The sequence below is a fragment of the Gopherus flavomarginatus genome, chromosome 4 (assembly GCF_025201925.1).
Source record: "Gopherus flavomarginatus isolate rGopFla2 chromosome 4, rGopFla2.mat.asm, whole genome shotgun sequence".
Taxonomy (NCBI): Eukaryota; Metazoa; Chordata; order Testudines; family Testudinidae; genus Gopherus; species Gopherus flavomarginatus.
In genome coordinates, this window is record NC_066620.1 from 146,297,678 (window position 1) to 146,316,498 (window position 18,821).

The following is an 18,821-nucleotide window of genomic DNA, read 5'->3' on the forward strand; positions in this document are numbered from 1 at the left end:
GAAAGGCTGCCATCAGAATCACTGGGTCAGCCACGGAGTGAGCCCTCACATGCAAAGTCTCTGGGGCCAGAGTCACAGCTGGACCAGAAGGTGTTGAGGCTGAACTACAGCCTGAGTGACCGCCTATCCCAGAGGCTGACCTGGAAGTCTGAGCCCCACCCTTCTAGTCATAAAGCTGGGGCATGAGCTTCAGCCCACTGGGGGGTGGGGCTTCATCCCATGAGACACAGGGCTCTGGGTTTCAGCTCCAGGCTAGCTTCAGCTCTGTGGATCCCTGCTTTAGCCTCTGAGTGTCACTGGGTCTCATGGCTCCAGGGTTCAGCTCCAGCTCCCAGCTTTAGCCCTGCGGGGGCATGCAGGATCTGGGTTTCAGCCCCACAGTTCCCAGCTTTAGCCCCATAGCAGCACCGTGCCTGCTGGCTTCAGCTCTGTCGTAGTATCTTTCCCCAATCTGAACCTTAGAGTCCAAAAGTTGGGGTACCAGCATGAATTCCTCTAAGCTTAATTACCTGCTTAGATCTGATAAGCTGCCACCAATCAGGAATTCCAGTGCCTGATACACTCTGGTCCCCCCAAGACCTTCCCTGGGGACCCCCAAGACCCAGATCCCCTGGATCTTAACACAAGGAAAGTAAACCCTTTGCCTCACCGTTGCCTCTCCTAGGATTTCCCTCCCTGGGTTACCCTGGAAGATTACCGTGATTCAAACTCCTTGAATCTTAAAACAAGGAGGAATGTCCCTTCTCCCCCCTCCCCTTTCTCCCTCACCCAGAGGCAAAACCGATTCAAGCTCCGTGAATATAAAACAAAGGGATTCCCCCTTCTCCTCTCCCTCCCTGTTAAGTACAGACTCAATTCCCTTGAGCCTCAACAAGGGGAAAAAATCAAACAGGTCTTAAACACAAAACTTTTAATAAAAAAAAAAGAGAATAAAGAAAATCACTGTAAATTCAAGATGGAATATTACAGGGTCTGTCAGCTTCTAGAAACTGGAGAAAAAGCCTCCTCCAGCAGAAATACAATTTAAAATACTTCCAGCCAAATACACATTAGACCTCTACCAGCCAGATACACATTTGCAAATAAAGAAAACCAATTAAAAAGACTAAACCACCTTTCTACTTGCACTTACTACTTGAATAGAAAATTAGAGCCTGTAGTACGTCCAGTCACTCTCAGATCCCAGAGGGAACAAAGCCAAACCCAAAAAACACAAACAAAGTCTTCCCTCCACCGAGATTTGAAAGTATCTTGTCTCCTGATTGGTCCCCTGGTCAGGTGTTTGGTTCCCTGTTTGTTAACCGTTTACAGGTAAAAGAGACATTAACCCTCAACTATCTGTTTATGATAAGCTCTGTGGCAGCACCAAAGCTTGGGGCTTTACTCCAGGTCTCCTAGTTGCAACCCTGCAGCAGCACTGGGGTCAGGGCTTCAGCCTGCAGCTCCTGGCTTCAGCCCAGCAGCAGCATTGCAGCCTCAGCACCTAGGCTCCCAGCTGCAACACCGCAGTTCCTGGCTGCAGCCCTGTGTCAGCACTAGGATTCAGGACTTCAGCCCCGCATCTCCTGGCTGCTCCCCTGCTGCAGCACTGGGGGGGGCTTTAGTCCGAGGCTTGGGGTTGCAACCCAGAAGCTCCTGGCTGCAGCCCCACAGTGGTGCTGGGGCTCAGGGCTTCAGCCTCGCTTCTCCCGGCTGCTGACCAACCTTGGCACCAGGACTCAGGGTTCAGCCCCATAACTTCTGGCTGCTAGTCGGAGGGGGACGTTGGCGCTCCGGGCTTCGGTCGTGAGGTCCTGCAGACTCCCAGTTGAGAACCACTGATCTAGTAAGACCTCCTCTATAACACAGGCCTTAAAATTGCCTCCAAATAATTATTAGAATGTATCTTTCAGAAAAACTTCCAATCTTGATTTAGAAGTTGACATTTATGGAGAATCTGCCATGACCCTGGATAAAATGTTCCAAAGATTAATTACTTTTACTGTTAAAAATGTACACATTATTTCCAATATGAATTTTTTCTAGCTTCAACTTCCAGCTATTGGATCATGTTATTCCTTTCTCTGCTAGACGGAAAAGCTCATTATTAAATATTTGTTCCCCATATAGGTATTTACAGACTGTAATCAAGTCAACCCTTAATCTTCTCTTTGCTAACTTAAATAGACTGAGCTCCTTGAGTCTTTCACTATAAGGTATGTTTTCTAATCCTTTAATAATTCTAGTGGTTCTTCTCTGAACTCTCTCTAGTTTATCAACATGCTTCTTGAATTATGACACGAGAATTGGACACAATATTCCAGAAGTGGTCACACCAATGCCAAAAATACAGGTAAAATAACCTCTCTATTCCTAATTGAGAATCCTACTTAAAGACTGTATTAGCCCTTTTTGGCCACAAGGTCACACTGGGAACTCTTGTTCAGCTGATTACTTACCATGATCCTCAAATCTTTTTCAGATTCACTGAACCCTAGGATAAAATCTCCCATCATTTAAGTGTGGCCTACATTCTTTGTTCCTAGATGTATATATTAAATTGTTGTTACCTTTTCTTGAATATTCCATTCTTTCACAACATCCAAGAAACACTCTGCACATGTTTATGCACAATGTCTCTCTTCAGTATGTGTTACTGTTAAAGCAAATGACTGTGGTGTCTATGTAACATCAATCAGGTGCACCATGACTTCAAGATAGCTACGATTGCTCAAGGATGTCCAGTGATCTCCATTCAGAACAATACCTAGTGCATTTTTCAGAAGCACCAACTTTATAGTCTACTTGTTATATAGGCCATGTATTTGTGATGCAGTGGTTTCTCGGGAGGGCAAGGTATATAACTGATTGGAAGATGCAATTTGAATAGTCTCTTAGCCCTCTGAGATTTACAATGTTGACTTCTCTGCAGTCCTTAGCTATCCACTTTGCAATAGCATTGGTTAAGCTGTTGTACTTTATTTATTCAACACTTCTGCTTTTTCTGCATTACTACTGATAATCATTTCCATTCTATCATTTCCATCTAATAATGGGCCAATAAGATTGTTAGGATTCTTTTTGTTCCTAATATACTTTAAAAACTTCTTGTTGTCCTTAACTCCGAAAGCCATAGATTTCTCCTTATGTCCCTTTGCTTTCCATTTCTTTTTTTTTTACAATTTCTAGCTTGATTTATATTAATTACTATCCACTTCCCCTTTTTTCCATTTGTTGTATGTATTATTATTTTTATAGCTGCATTTACTTTCCCTCTAAAGCAGGTTGTTGTTTTTTATATATAGCTTTCTTCTTTCATTGTGGGACTGTGACTTTTTGGGTATCTCCAATTGTTATTCTTTTTTTTTCTGAATAAATTCTTCCTCTCAGCTGGTTTGGCTCATAGTGGTCTCCAGGTTTGTGAAATTGTCTCATCTCAAACACCATATTTTATAACGGGTCTGGACTTTACTCTGTTTGAACATTATAAATGTGATCAAATCTCATGTACATAAGTTACCATTATTTTATAGTTCTGTGATCAGTCCCTATTATCTGTTAGGATGAGATCTAATATAGAATTTCCCCGTGTGGGATACAATAATTTTTGGGTTAGGAAGTTGTCATCTATAATATAGAGAAATTCCAGGGATGTTTTAATGGTGGCAACATGAGACCTCCAGAATGTGTCACTCAGACTGAAGTCCCCCATGATTACACAGCGTTTTCCTCCTTAACCTTATAGATAGGTGAGTAAGGAGCTGGTCATCCAGTTCCCTAGTGTGATTTGGTGGTCTGTAGCAGATACCAACTATCTTGTGCTTTTTCTATAAGGACATTGATCCATAAGCAGTCAAGATCATTTTCCTCTGAGTTATCAGTGACTTGGAAACAGGTAATGAAATGTTTAATATAGAGTGCCACTCCCCCACTTCTTTTGCCCACTTGATCCTTCCTAAGTAGGTTATAGGAATTGATTTTAATATTCAAACCATGGGAATCATCTCATCAGGTTTCAGAAATACCAACTAAATCAAATGTATATAGCAGAACCTCAAAATACCTCAGAAATGAAGGTTGTTCATAACTCTGAAATGTTTGTAACTCTGAACAAAATCCTGTGGTTGTTCATTCCAAAGTTTACAACTGAGCATTGACTTAATACAGCTTTTAAACTTTACTGTGAAGAAGAAGAATGCTACTTTCTCTTTATTTTTTAGTAGTTTATGTTTAACAGAATAATACTATACTTGCTTCTTTTTTATTTTGTACTTTGTGATTGTGTACTTCTGGTTCCAAATGAGGTGTGTGGTTCACTGGTCAGTTTGTAACTCTGGTGTTCGTAACTCTGAGGTTCTACTGTATTAAAAAATGAGCAATTCCAGTTCCATTGGTGTACAGGTAAATCACGAATTTCTTTTCATGTTCTTTGGTTTCTTGATTACTTTTGTTCCCAACAACTTAATGTTCTGTGGACTGTTCACTTCTGACTGTTTAACACTCCTCTTTTGTTATTAGTTTAACATCCTCCTGACCACTCTAGCCAGCCTGTCCCTAAGAAGACTGGTCCTCCTCTAACAAATTGGAGGACAGCCAAACTATAGAGCCCCTTCTCCCCATAGAAGGTGGGCCAATGTTCCACAAAATGAAAACCCTTCAACCTATACCACTTAACTAGCCAGCAGTTCACATCCACAATTTTCATTTGAATAATGCTACAGTATTAGTTTTCCTGTGCAGTGGAGGTAAATTTAAGTCTACTAATGAGGGAAACTCTTCATAAGAAGAGAAATACTCTTAACTATAAGACGGACTGCTGCAGTAACACCAAGGTAGAAAATTAGTCAGGGAAACAAACAAAAAACACTTGTTCACCTGAGAGAAAATAATAGTGAAAGCTTTGTATTTATAATACTAGAAGTGTCATTTCTGAAAAGTGAGTTTTCTAAACAAAGGGCACTTTAAAGGCATACATCCAGCCTCCTTGTCTGTTATAAACAGTAATATTTAGCATTCCAGAATCAATGATCTGTACTACAAATCATGGTCATGGGTATGAAAATATAAACTCTGATGCAGAAGCTAATGCACTGTTACTGGAAAGAACAACGTTGATCAAAAAAGTAACAGGATTTCTAGGGTTTTTTAGTATCTTATTTACTACCTATTGTTTCTGCATGAAAGCTATGTAACTTCACATTACATGGATCTTGATTCAGTAGTCATGTGGACTGAAGATCTGAGTAGATGTTGCCAAATACTGAATTGTTTTAGCATCTCTACCAGTACTAAGCAGATTCCTGAGTTATGTGCACTCATTTAACATTTCATGTATAGAAACTGGGAGTACACATTTTGTGTGAGCACTTCAGAATATGTTTATTTTCTTAATTTCCTGTGTATTCTACCGTTTGTGCATCTCTGCCTCTCTTCTAACCTGCTCTTTAAAAAATCCATTACTTAATAGAGTCGCCTTTCAGAAAGGGATGGAGTTTAAATGCCCTGCTACAAAAGAAGCCCCAGGAATGATAACCACAATTCCTCCCTTGATCCCTTCTTATTTTGAGGGGAAGTATGTTATTGCAGCTATTGAAAGGGTGCAGCAAATACGGGGATAGCTAGTGTGATTAGTGATGCAGGGACAGCTGAGAAGCAGAGTCAAGGTTCTGTCCACTCTCCACACTCTTGCTCTCAGAATAAATTATCTAGAGAGCAGCTGTTGCACTCCATACAGGACCTAGATCCAAGATCCAGAAAGGTCAAGCAAGAGGGGATGCTAGGGGAGAAGGGGGGCTCCCTTTATTCCCCTGCTTGGCTAACAAAGAAGGGCAGATTCTAGCCCTAAACAACTTAAAAAGTTGAGTAAGTTTATTATCAATTTTTATTTCAAGGAACTCTATATTTTTTCTTCTTGTATCCATACTTGCAATCTATTTTGTACAAAATATGTACAGTATGCGTCATCCTAGCAAGCATGATCCTCTCAGGCAAAGCTCCCACTGATTTCACATATACACTAATTGTAGGTATAGTTACCCTCAGGGGAAAAAAAACTAGTTATGTGGCATTTTCACACATGTACATCAAAATATAGTCCCTTCTACCCGCAATGACATTTCAGTTAAAGCCATATTTGTTAAGGGCTTTCTCATATATGTATGTCTCAGTTAAAGACACAGGGTAGAATCCTCCAGATCCTGTTAAAGTCAATGGGAGTTCTGTGTTTGCTTTAGTTAATAGACAAAACCTTAATTTCAGTTAAGGGCAGACGTCTTCAATTAAGAGCTCTAGAGTTCAAGACAGCTGAGTTAGGATGACCTCAGTTATAGTTACCCCTGCTCCCAAGTTAAAGATGATTCTGTTAAAGCTCCCAGGACCTTATGCTTCCCTGAATGACACAAATAACCTCCATTAAAGACAATAGAAGATACTCACATCCTGCAGGGAAGAACAGACCCCTGAGATTAGGAATCTTCAATTATCAGTGCCTCAGTTAAATCTGCTTCTCTTTCAGAAGTGTCAGTTACAAGTGGCTGCTAAAGTGAGTTAGGAGCAGCCAGGTGCCTCTTTAGACATTTGCTGTAACAGTGCTGAGACGTAGCAAAAGCAATTTAACAGCTGTGAAGAAATTTTAAGAGGCTTAGCAGTGGGAGAGTTTTTCCTTCTCTCTCTCTCTCTCTTTTTTTTTAACATTGATGCTTATGCTGTTTAGGCTAGTTCAGAAAATGCACAAGATATATAGTGTAACTCAGTTCGGAAGATTCAAGGATAGATTGTGCCTTTAAGCATAGCCCTAAACAAAGGGTGGTGCACAAGATGCACCATGCCTGGAGTATCTCTGGGGGCCAGAAGTGTAGTAACACAGAGACACCTGAGTCACCATTCTTCTCCTATTTCATGCTTGCTGCAGAGAACAGTAATTAACTGACAGCATATACCAGAAGTAATTCAGTAACCCCTATCCCTGCATACCCTTAGCTGAACTGAACAACAAACGAGGCAGAGCTAGTGTAGAGCAGAGCCTCTTGCCACTCCCTAACCCTTCCTCTCTGAGGAGGCAATAAGTAGCCCTGCTTATCCCTGAATATCTGGCTCCAACATCCAGGTTACTCATGTGGGGAATTAAGGGGTGTCTGGGGCACTATAACTCCTTTGCCTGGGCATATAGTCTAAGTCACTGTCCAGGTCTTAGCTCTTTACTGTTAATGTTTGTAATAGGGTGACTTGCCCCATGGGCTGGAGAGCCTGGGGATAAGCCTACCTGATTACAAAATAGGCCCCACCTAAGAGGAATCAGGGGATTCATATGTAAAAAGTAGCCAGGCTTAGCTAGTGGTAGGGTACAGCTGGGAAGAGAGCTAGAGGGAAGAGAGTGCAGGTATTAAGAAGATGCCTACAAAGTCCTGACTCAGCAGGGGGAGAACTAGAGCAGGAAAGGATGTTAAAAGCAGGGAAGCAAGTTCTCTTGGCAGGGGGGCCTGAGCGAGACCTTAGCTAACGAGGGAAAAGACTGGGAGACCCAGAGGGAAAGTAAAGGAGCAAGGTAGGAGGTGGCCTAGGACTTCAATATCAGTAGAGGATTCAGCCTAGGTATGCAGTATAGGGCCCTCGGCTGGTATCTGGAGTTGAGGTTGGGACTGGGGTTTCTCTAGCTACCCCAAGGAGGGTACATACAAGCCCTTCACAGAAGTAGTTGAGCCCAGTAGGGGCAGCAGACTAAAGTGAGGACTGGCTGAAGAACAGCTCCAGAGAGGGTGGAAGTATTTTTGTTTAGGATGTTAGCTTGGACAGCTGGGACCCTGGAAAGGGTGGACTAAAGATTGTGACCAGGCTGAAGGGCTGAGTTCCCTTAGAAAGATCTGCATGACTATCAATAGAGGGTGCTTGCTTATTGAGGAACTGCTATACCATTCCTCCTGGCCCCCTGGGGGGCCCCAAGCAGTGTGTGAACTCTGTTAGTGTTATTTTAAGGCTTTCAGATTTTGATATATGTATTTTTTCTTCAAGCTAATGATGTTAAAATAAGTTTCCATTTAGCAGTTAACATAAGTATAAATTCAGAATTTGCAACATGTAAAGACAGTCTTCAGCTCCTCTTTTCAAAGAGCTGCTCAACCTATAAGCAAATAAGAACAAGTCAAAGGTTAGTACGGCAGAGTTTCATTTTAATAGGTTTGTTCTGATTGAACACTGGTTCACTGATTTAAATCAAGTATTCATTAAATCAGGTATTACCCTAAGGCTGCAGCAAGTGTGTGGGTAAAGGGTGATCATGTAAGCATCAATAGCTATGAAAACCTTTCTGGTGAGCTTCTGTCTTGCCTCAGGCTGATGGATACCAAGCACAATAGTCAAACATATGTAGGTAGGAGAAACAGTGCATAATTCTTCTATCTCAGAGTCACTCTGTTAGGCCTTGTGTATACAAGGAAAATCGGTTATGCTTAAAAAGTGTTAATTAACATGATTTTAAATATGACTTTGCACCTAACATGGAGATGCCTTAACACCTTTAAAATTACCTGCAAACCATGGGTGCAGCCTAGGGTTGACTGTACTAGCTAATGTTTTTTTTTTTTTTAAACATGGGTCTACATTAGATGTAAAATCATGTTTAAAATCATGCTAAATTATTTCAAAGGTGAATCTGTTCCCTAGTGTAGACAGTGCCATAGTGGATAAAAGTACTAATACATTGGTTTTTTTTAAATCAAAACAGTTTTTGAAAACCTCATGATATAATATTTATAGCTATCAAGCAACCAGTGTATGTAAAACAAACACAAATTTCATTCATATATTCAGCAACTCAGAAAGTAATCTAAAATAGAAAGCCATACAACCTTTATTATAATACAGCATTGACGAATATTGCAAAATAAAGTGGAGGCATTCTCCTGTGCATACAACTTGCAACATATACAATGAAAAGGAGTGAATAACATCAACGAAGGGACCCATTGTAGAAAAGTCAGGAACCTTTAGGTCAAGTATTTAAAAGACCTTGATTTGTATTGTACAGTTTAAGAACATGCGCACTTTCAAGCCTGGAACTTCACATTTCATTCACAAAGTAACAGAAAAGGGTCAAGAACAGATTCCATATTTTATTGCCAGGGGGCTTTTACAGAGGAACAAACTAGGTGATCTGTTAATTTTACGTTATGTACAAATGAGTACAATGAATAACCAATTAGTCAAGTAGTGAATGTTCATACAATAGATTAGAAACCACTTCTAGATATTTTTGTTTGTTTATCTATAAAGAGGAAATGTTACTCTTCTTGCTTCAGAGGCTATGAAATCAATTGTCAGGGAATACATCAACTTTTATTCCACATACTAAAAAAAACAAAATTAAACTTAAATAAAAATGTCAGACACATAGAAAAACATAAACATGGTTTCTGTAAAGGGAAATCATGTCTTACTAATCTATTAGAGTTCTTTGAAGGGGTCAACAAACATGTGGACAAGGGGGATCCAGTGGACATAGTATACTTAGATTTCCAGAAAGCCTTTGACAAGGTTCCTCACCAAAGGCTGTTAAGTAAATTAAGCTGTCATGAGATAAAAGGGAAGGTACTTTCATGGATTGAGAACTGCTTGAAAGACAGGGAACAAAGGGTAGGAATTAATGGTAAATTCTCAGAATGGAGAGGGGTAACTAGTGGTGTTCCCCAAGGGTCAGTCCTAGGACCAATCCTATTCAATTTATTCAAAAATGATCTGGAGAAAGGGGTAAAAAGTGAGGTGGCAAAGTTTGCAGATGATACTAAACTGCTCAAGATAGTCAAGACCAAAGCAGAAGAACTTCAACTTCAAAAAGATCTCACAAAACTAAGTGATTGGGCAACAAAATGGCAAATGAAATTTAATGTGGATAAATGTAAAGTAATGCACATTGGAAAAAATAACCTCAACTATACATACAATATGATGGGGGCTAATTTAGCTACAACGAGTCAGGAAAAAGATCTTGAAGTCATCGTGGATAGTTCTCTGAAGATGTCCACGCAATGTGCAGAGGCAGTCAAAAAAGCAAACAGGATGTTAGGAATCATTAAAAAGGGGATGGAGAATAAGACTGAGAATATATTATTGCCCTTATATAAATCCATGGTACACCCACATCTCGAATACTGTGTGCAGATGTGGTTTCCTCACCTCAAAAAAGATTTACTGGCACTAGAAAAGGTTCAGAAATGGGCAACTAAAATGATTAGGGGTTTGGAGAGGGTCCCATAGGAGGAAAGATTAAAGAGGCTAGGACTCTTCAGCTTGGAAAAGAGGAGACTAAGGAGGAGACTAAGGAGGGATATGATAGAGGTATATAAAATCATGAGTGGTATGGAGAAAGTGGATAAGAAAAAGTTATTTACTTATTCCCATAATACAAGAACTAGGGGTCATCAAATGAAATTAATAGGCAGCAGGTTTAAAACAAATAAAAGGAAGTTCTTCTTCACGCAGCGCACAGTCAACTTGTGGAACTCCTTACCTGAGAAGGTTGTGAAGGCTAGGACTATAACAGCATTTAAAAGAGAACTGGATAAATTCATGGTGGTTAAGTCCATAAATGGCTATTAGCCAGGATGGGTAAGGAATGGTGTCCCTAGCCTCTGTTTGTCAGAGGATAGAGATGAATGGCAGGAGCGTGATCACTTGATCATTGCCTCTTAAGTTCACTCCCTTTCGGGCACCTGGCATTGGCCATTGTCGGTAGACAGATACTGGGCTAGATGGACCTTTGGTCTGACCAGGTATGGCCATTCTTATGTTGTTATGTTAAACCATCAGAAACCATTTTCACTGCATTAGACTAAAGAATACTATGCCAACTTTTAAGTAATCAGGTTTGGACTTATGAAGGCAAATGTATAGACATGCACACTATAACAAATTATCATACTCTACTTCAGTTATTGTGGGCCAAATTCTGAGCCTTTGACTCCAGTGAAGCAAATTAAACTACCAATATAATACTGGTACGAAGGAATCAGAATCAAATCTGTTATGTTCAGGACCTACAAAATATTAGTTTAAAAAAAGATAGATGTTCATTAGCAAAACCAGTACAGTTCAGGGCTAGTTACCCACACAGTGTAGCCAGCACAAATCTAGCCATTTATATTTTGAGTTGCTTTTTAAAAAGAAAGACACACATAATAAAATAAAGAAGAAACAATGCAGTAAATTTAAAAAAAAATTACAAAAACTTGCTGAAAAGAAAAACATGTTCTGGCATATATATTAAAGAACTCAGAAATGTATAGTGAACAGAAGGTTCTGGAGGAAACAGAAAGTTGAATGAACCAGTATAATTCAAGTATCAGAGGAGTAGCCGTGTTAGTCTGGATCTGTAAAAGCAGCAAAGAGTTTTGTGGCACCTTATAGACTAACAGATGTTTTGGAGCATGAGCTTTTGTGGGTGAATACCCACTTCGTCGGATGCATGCTCCAAAACGTCTGTTAGTCTATAATGTGCCTCAAGACTCTTTGCTGCTTTTACAGTATAATTCAGGAATTCAGGAATTTACAGACAGCAATTAAAAAAAAAAATCAAAAGCAGGAAGTCCTCAGGACCAGATGGTCTGACAATAGATTTCTATGAAGCCATGGCAATTAATCTAGTACAGCCATGTTAAATATGTAAAATTCATTGAAAAAGGTTTTATGCTTTAAGCAGCAATTTCACCAGCAACTTGGAGGTTTCAAAAAGGCATCAGCCCAAGAATGATTGGCATCAGCTGTGATTCTTTGTTCTTTGAGCAATTCAAATTGACGGCAAATGAACTGCAATCATTTTCAAGTGATTCATCTCTTCATTGATTCCAAATCCTTGACCGAACAACAAGTCAGTGTTTACTCTTGTCTAACTATGAATCTGAGTGCAGATTTTCTCACTAAAATAATCAAAGTTCTCCCTAAATAAGAACTTACAGCGGTGACCAGTAGTGCCACCATAGTTAAAGAGTCTGTCAGAATTTTCATTATGGCCTCTTTTTGTGGGATTTATTATCAACAACAAAAAAATGTATCTCCAACTTAAAGCTAGCAGATAGTAGTAACTATTTGTTAGTGAGAAAGAAAAGATTGTTCTTTCACTTAACTGTACCGTACATTACAATTTTGCACCACTCCATAATTTATGTTGGAAGTGTGGCATACACATTTTCTAAAACTGAATTTAATTCTACAGCCATATCACTGTGGGAGGAACTGTCTTCAGATCTAACATGAAAAATAGGGCCAACTCTGGTGTGCTTGAATGAGAGTCCTCCAAGGAAAATCTGGGGTTGAAACTTAATAGGAGATTTGATATGGACTTCAATTTACTTCAGTGGGCATAGGATTTTACCCCAAGTAATCAAGGAGAAACTGTTTATGTGATACTCCTCTCTGAATTAGAACATACGTCATGTTAGGGGACTCTGATTCTAGAGAAAATATTTTGAATGAGATTTAAATATAAGAAACTGAACACTCATAGATGTGAAAAATTCCATGGGATATTTCATAAGGTATAAACCCTAGAGTCCTGCCAGTTCCAAGTAGGATAATTACATTCTGCCTATCTAAATTACCTAAGCAATGTTAATATAATACAGTAATTCTTCACTTCCTGCTGTAAATGATAGTGATATTGCTGTCATTCTAATGTATTTTATTCTATTCTATTCAGATTCTTATGCTTCATTCATCACTATCTAAGCACTCCCTTCACCATCATTCCCATTGCCATAGGGCAGGGGGAAGAGTGTGGGTAGATGGGAAAGAGTATGAGGCACAGAGAAATAAGGGAAGTAGTTTCTGTTTGTTTCAGTAAAATCAGCATATTAGAGAACATTATGTGGTGTTCTATAGTAAGGCAAAGTCAAATAAGTTCCCTCTTGCCTTTGGACTGGAATATATAGAGGTTTGTGATAATTTATGACCCCACCTTTTGGGGGCTCAGCCTTGAGAAAGTCTTGTCTCCCACACAAGCATGTGTCCCTCGTGTGGTAGGCAGTTCCATTGTTCCTGAGGTGTGGAGCTGTCATGGGCAATTGCGGTCCTAGACAGCAAATTGGTGTTTTAGGTATAGTGGGCCCATGCAATTCAGTTCTTAGAAAAGCCATTTTTGCAAGAGAATAAAAGTTGAGTGGATCGAAAGATATTAGAATGAAAAAAAGATATTTTAAAAATAAAGCTATACACTAATAAGCGTATAATCCTAAATCTTTCAATGCTTACCACCCTGTGTTGTGCTGTAAAACAACCTCTGTTTTCCACCTAGTGGTCAATGCATTTCTGTGATGGCATCCCACTGAAGTCAATGAGAGCTAAGGTTACTCAGCAGCTTTGAAAATCAGGCTACTTCTGTTTAGGAGTAAATTTAGGAGTCTAATTTAAAACACCCAGGATTGAAAACCACCTCTGCATATACTGGGCTCTGTATGTTCAGGAATGAGGATGTCAGGAGTCTGGAAGATTACAGAGTATACTGTGGGTTATCTAGAATTTGCAATATAGTTTACACAACATTTGTGCAAATACAAGAGCTTGTGAACTCCCTGCCAGATTTTTATGTATGAGATTGAGGAGTTGTGCTAGTTGAAGAAAACAGTTACTGAGCATCTATTGGACATCTGCTGAGATTAAAGGGGCACATCCTCAATTGGTATAAATTGGCTAGTTCCACTGTAATCAAGAGAATTCTGCCAGTTTATACCAGATGAGTATCAGATCCAAAGTGATGTGTCGAAAACATGAGTCTAATTTTCATTTTAAAGGTAACAGGAGCCATGTTCTTTTATTTATTTTTAATTAGTTTATAAATTTCATAATATTTTTAATCTTTTCCCCTTTACCTTTATCCCTTAAAAAGTGAATACAGAGAGAGTTTTAAACCCACTGCTACTACCAGAAAATACTCTTATGCTTAAGAAGCCTTCTTTACAGAAAAGTCCTTGCTGAAAATTTTACAACAGGTCAAAGAAATGTAATGTAAAAATGTTAGTTATTGATGAAATGGGAATGCTGCTTCAGGGGGGAAAGAGGTGACTCTCCCTTCAAGACTTTGGCAGGTTTTTTGATATCAGGGAGCCAAAAGTGAGGCTTCTAAAGTTCTAATCCTGCCAAGCATAATTCATGCACAGACTGTTGCACCTGTACAGAGCTCCATTTACTTCAAGGGGTCTCTGTGTAAACACAGAAATCCACCTGTGCACTATGCTTTGTGAGATCAGATTAGTCTTTTCAAATACCTATGGGAGTTAGAAGCCCAAGTTCCTTTGAAAATAAATATCCCAGCCTAAAGCCATACTTTCAGAAGAGTTTACTCAGCCTCTCTAAATCTATGTAGTTTCCAAAATATGGCTTTTGAAACCTAATTTTTGCCCATCCTTTAAAAATTTTGGCTTTTATTGTCAACAAAAATTAGACTCTCTGAGGCCTCCAAGGATTCTCTATAGGACCCATCATCATGGTACCTATGTATCTCCTGAAAAGAACTATTAATCATTGTGGTTAAGGGCATGTCTACACTACATGCTTAAATCGACCTATATTAGGTCATTTTACAGCCACCACAGTAATTACTGAGGTGGTTCACGTTCACACTACCATCTTGTTGTTGGTGTGTGTCCTCCTCAGGAGCACATCCACTGATGTAAGAGGGGCAATGTGGAGGGCTGAGAGCCTGGAGCCTCATCTCCTTGAAGCTTACTGCCAGGAGCCTTAGGGCTACTGCCCGAGGTCCTACCTCCCCACTAGGATCCTCTTTGTGTCTTACATCAACCTAACTGTGTAATGTAGACCGGGGCTAAGCTGTTCCCTCCTACCTGATCTGTCAGCTGAACCTGTATTGCTTTTTTTCTGATTTATGTCCTCATGATTCATCTCAAATAACAGCTATGGGCATCAGCTATATCGTTGGAAAAATTCATTTTACTTTAAATTACCATGATAAAAGTGAGTACTTTGCATGAGCACATGGTTTCAATAAGTGAATAATATTTCTCAGGGGGGAAAAATAGCAATGGTCAGGAGTCACAAGTTTCAGATACAAACCGTTGATCTGATTTCCAAAATTCAGAGGCATTCAGTTCCAGAGTTTTAGTCTATCTCCTGAAAAAAGAAATAAAAATATCAGAGCACTATTAGGAAGGTAGCACTTTAGCAATACCTGCTGCCCTCATGAGTAGTGGCAAAACAACACTCTGTAGTTACTTTTACTAAAATAAATATTATGCAGAAGAACTCTTACAATTACTTTCATTTTTCCCAGATGGGACACGAAATCTGAGTTTTCCCCTTGACTGCTTTCATCTGGTTTTCTTACAGGATGGGGAGCTCTGGGAAGTGGTGACCCTGAAAATGATTTGGGGATCAATTTGGAGGTCATGTGGATAATCAGCTGAACCTGAGCTCCTATTGTGACTTTGTGGTCAAAGGGGCTAATGAGATCCTGGGATGCATAAACAGGGGAATCTTGAGTAGGAGTAGAGCGATTATTTTACCTATATTTTTGTCACTGGTACAACAGCTGCTGAAATACTGTGTCCAGTTTTGGGGCCCAGAATACAATAAGGATGTTGATAAATCAGAGAAGGTTCAGAAAAGAGCCATGAGAATGACTAAAGAATTACAAACATGCCTTATAGTGAAAGACTCAAGGAGCTCAACTGAATTAGCTTAACAAAGAGGACTTTAAGGGGTCACTTGATTGTAGTCTGTAATTATCTACATGGGGAACAAATATTAATTATTATTAATGGACCTTTCAATCTATCAGAGAAAAGTATAACATGATCCAATGGCTGGACGTTGAGGCTAGACCTATTCAGACTGGAAAGAAAACGTACATTTTTAATGGTGAAGGGAATTAATCATTGGAAGAATTTACCAATGGTCATGGTAGATTCTCCATCATTGCCAATTTTTAAATCGAGTGGACGTTTCTCTAAAAGAATAATTTTGGAATTATTTTGGGGAAGGTCTATGGGCTATGCTATAGGGGAGGTCAAACTAGATCAGGAGTTCTTTAACTGGGGACCGGGACCCTCAGGGGATCGCAAGGTTATAACATTGGTAGGTTGCAAGCTGTCAGCCTCCACCCCAACCCCACTTTGCATCCAGCATTTATAATGGTGTTAAATATATTAAAAAAAGTGTTTTTAATGTATAAGGGGAGGTCTCACTCAGAAGCTTGCTACGTGAAAAGGGTCACCAGTACAAAAGCTTGTGAACTAAATGATCACAATATTTCTTTTTGGCCTGGGAATCTGGGAATCTAGGATCCTTAGCTATTCCAGTGTATGAAGTCATGGAAAGTGACTATTTTAGTTGTATTTGTTTACATGTAGCCTCAAAGAGTCATTAGTAAAGCTCTTCTGCTCTCTGCAGGATGCTGTTTCTGTCTGCAGTTCAGTCATTTTGCTTGAACAACATTAGCTGTTACCCCACCACAAAAACAGTTTCCTGTAGCTACTGCTTCCTTTAAGGATATCCCAGAACATGTTTATGTACTTTGTTCTGCATTTTGATCTTCACTATTCATCCTGAACTACTTTCTATATTTATCTTTGCCTATCTTTTTTCCACACTTCTCTTCTCCTTTAGATTCTTCATTACATAAGATTGTTTTATGAACTTTCTTTTATATCTTGAATCTACTAAGTCAGCATTTTAGCTACAGGATTTCTATGAGTTGCTTGATTTCCTTCCCCCACCCCCTGCTGAAAGCTATTTTTTAAAATTTAGCCTTTACATGAGCTACATTGTAATTTTAGCGGTGTACCTGGCAGTACTATTTTTCTTGACGCTACTCGGTCAAGATTTTTACTGAAGAAAAGCTAGAGGTTTGTTTAATTTTTTGAATGTGTTATTTTGTAATTGCAGTGCTATACCTTGCTGTATGACTTGACTGTTATTTTCAAAGTCTTTGTAGTGGTGTATTAGGAGTCTAAACTAATTGAGATATGCTGCTTTCCTTAACTGATAAGCTCAAGTACATGTGGTCTCTCCACTCTTACAGAATGGATATAAAAGTTATGTATGCTCAAATGAAAGATTTGTGCACACAGATACAAATCATGTTTATGCACATAAATGTAGAGGCTGAATTGAGGGTGAATTATTTGGTCCTCAATGTGATTTCAATGTATTTTTATTAATTGAATTATTCCACATATTGAAATTATGAGAAAGTGTAAACATTTCATCAAGACATCAATATTTGGAAAGTTTTGACCAAGTCTATTCATCAGTTCTGAATGGCAAAGATGCCAGATCTCTTAACTCTTTCTTCACATGGGAGATTTCTCATGCCCTTAATCATTTTCATTCCTTATCTCTGAACCCTCTCTAATTATGCAATAATTCAAAAATATTTGTTATTTAGACTAAAATAAGCCAGCTGCCCATACAAAATTTCTAGGCACACTGACAATTAAATGTTACAGCATAATGCCCCAGAAGTATTAAAATGAAAATATTCAGACAGGAGCAAATAACTCAAGTTGGCCAGCCAAAGTCAGCCAGCCAGCCAACTACAAAAGAGCTCCTTTCCATCCCTGCCAATCATTCCGGGAACAAACCCCAACTCTTTCCAAAAACTCAACAGATGATGGCCTTTGCAGTGTAATGATCTCATGCTTATTAAGATGATTCCATTAAACATTTTTATTTGGCTTTATCTACTTGCTCTCTCCTCTCCATTATTTCCTTTAAAACATCACAGTTATTACAAGACTATTGTGATACTGCACAGTGTTAGTTCTCTTGTTTTCCCCCGTAAAGGCATTCATTAATTTCATACTTCATAACAAACAGTTGAAAAATCCCTTGTGTTACTATTTTACTGCATTCTGTGCACTAACTAGTTTGTGTAGGAATTAATGTACTATAGATCTTCCACTTTCTCTTACCCCAGCTAGCATAAATCTAAGGGATCATCCCCTTCTTGTGTCACTCCTGATGATCTTTAGAATTCTTTGTCTATTTTGTATTATCTACTTTATTTGAAAAAAAATTCCTTGTTCCCCAGCCTATTCTTTGTTGATAATAAATCCAATCTCTGGTGTATTCTTGAGTTCAAAAGTAGAAAGAATTGCAATATCACTCTGACTTGAGAAATCTTTTTTCTTTCTTTCCCCTCATTTTTTTCAGTTCAGCGACATTATATCTGGTATTTTCTACTTGTAATTCTTTGTATCTGTTATCTTCTAGTCGCATGTACCTAGCCAAGGTCAAATTCTTCAGGCAGTCTTATGAACCTCCTGTTCCTTTCTCATACTCACTGCAGAAATAGGAGATTTCAGAGAAAGTACACTAATAACTGAAGGCCATATAATTGTATACACTTGTGGGTAGATGGCCAGAACTAACTCTGGGCAGGAAGTTAATGAATGTCTTTCCTTCAGGACTAAATGAGCTATATTCTGCCTCTACTCACACTCTGAGCAAAACTAGTTGCTCAGGGTATATGTTAGAGCAGAATTTGACCCCATGAGTGCAGAGTTAGCATAAGTGTGGGGATTTCCTCACAGTAGTCTGCTCTGTACTTGCAACCAATGAAAAATTACTATTAACACCTCCAGATATCTGTATTAAGCTCACAGCAAATACCGTAAACTCTTTTTACCTAGGATTGTTGGTGAATATGCTGCAAACATTGTCTGAGGCAGAAAATGAGGATGTGTGTTTGAAAGCAGTTAACCTGAATAGACAAAGAAAGTTTAAAGTTTTAAAGAACTTCCCTTATAACAACCAACTTCCATTGGAATTAGCGATAGGTGAGCTTGGAGCATATATTTTTAAAGATTACTTGAATCGATCATGTTATAGGAAACAGTGTG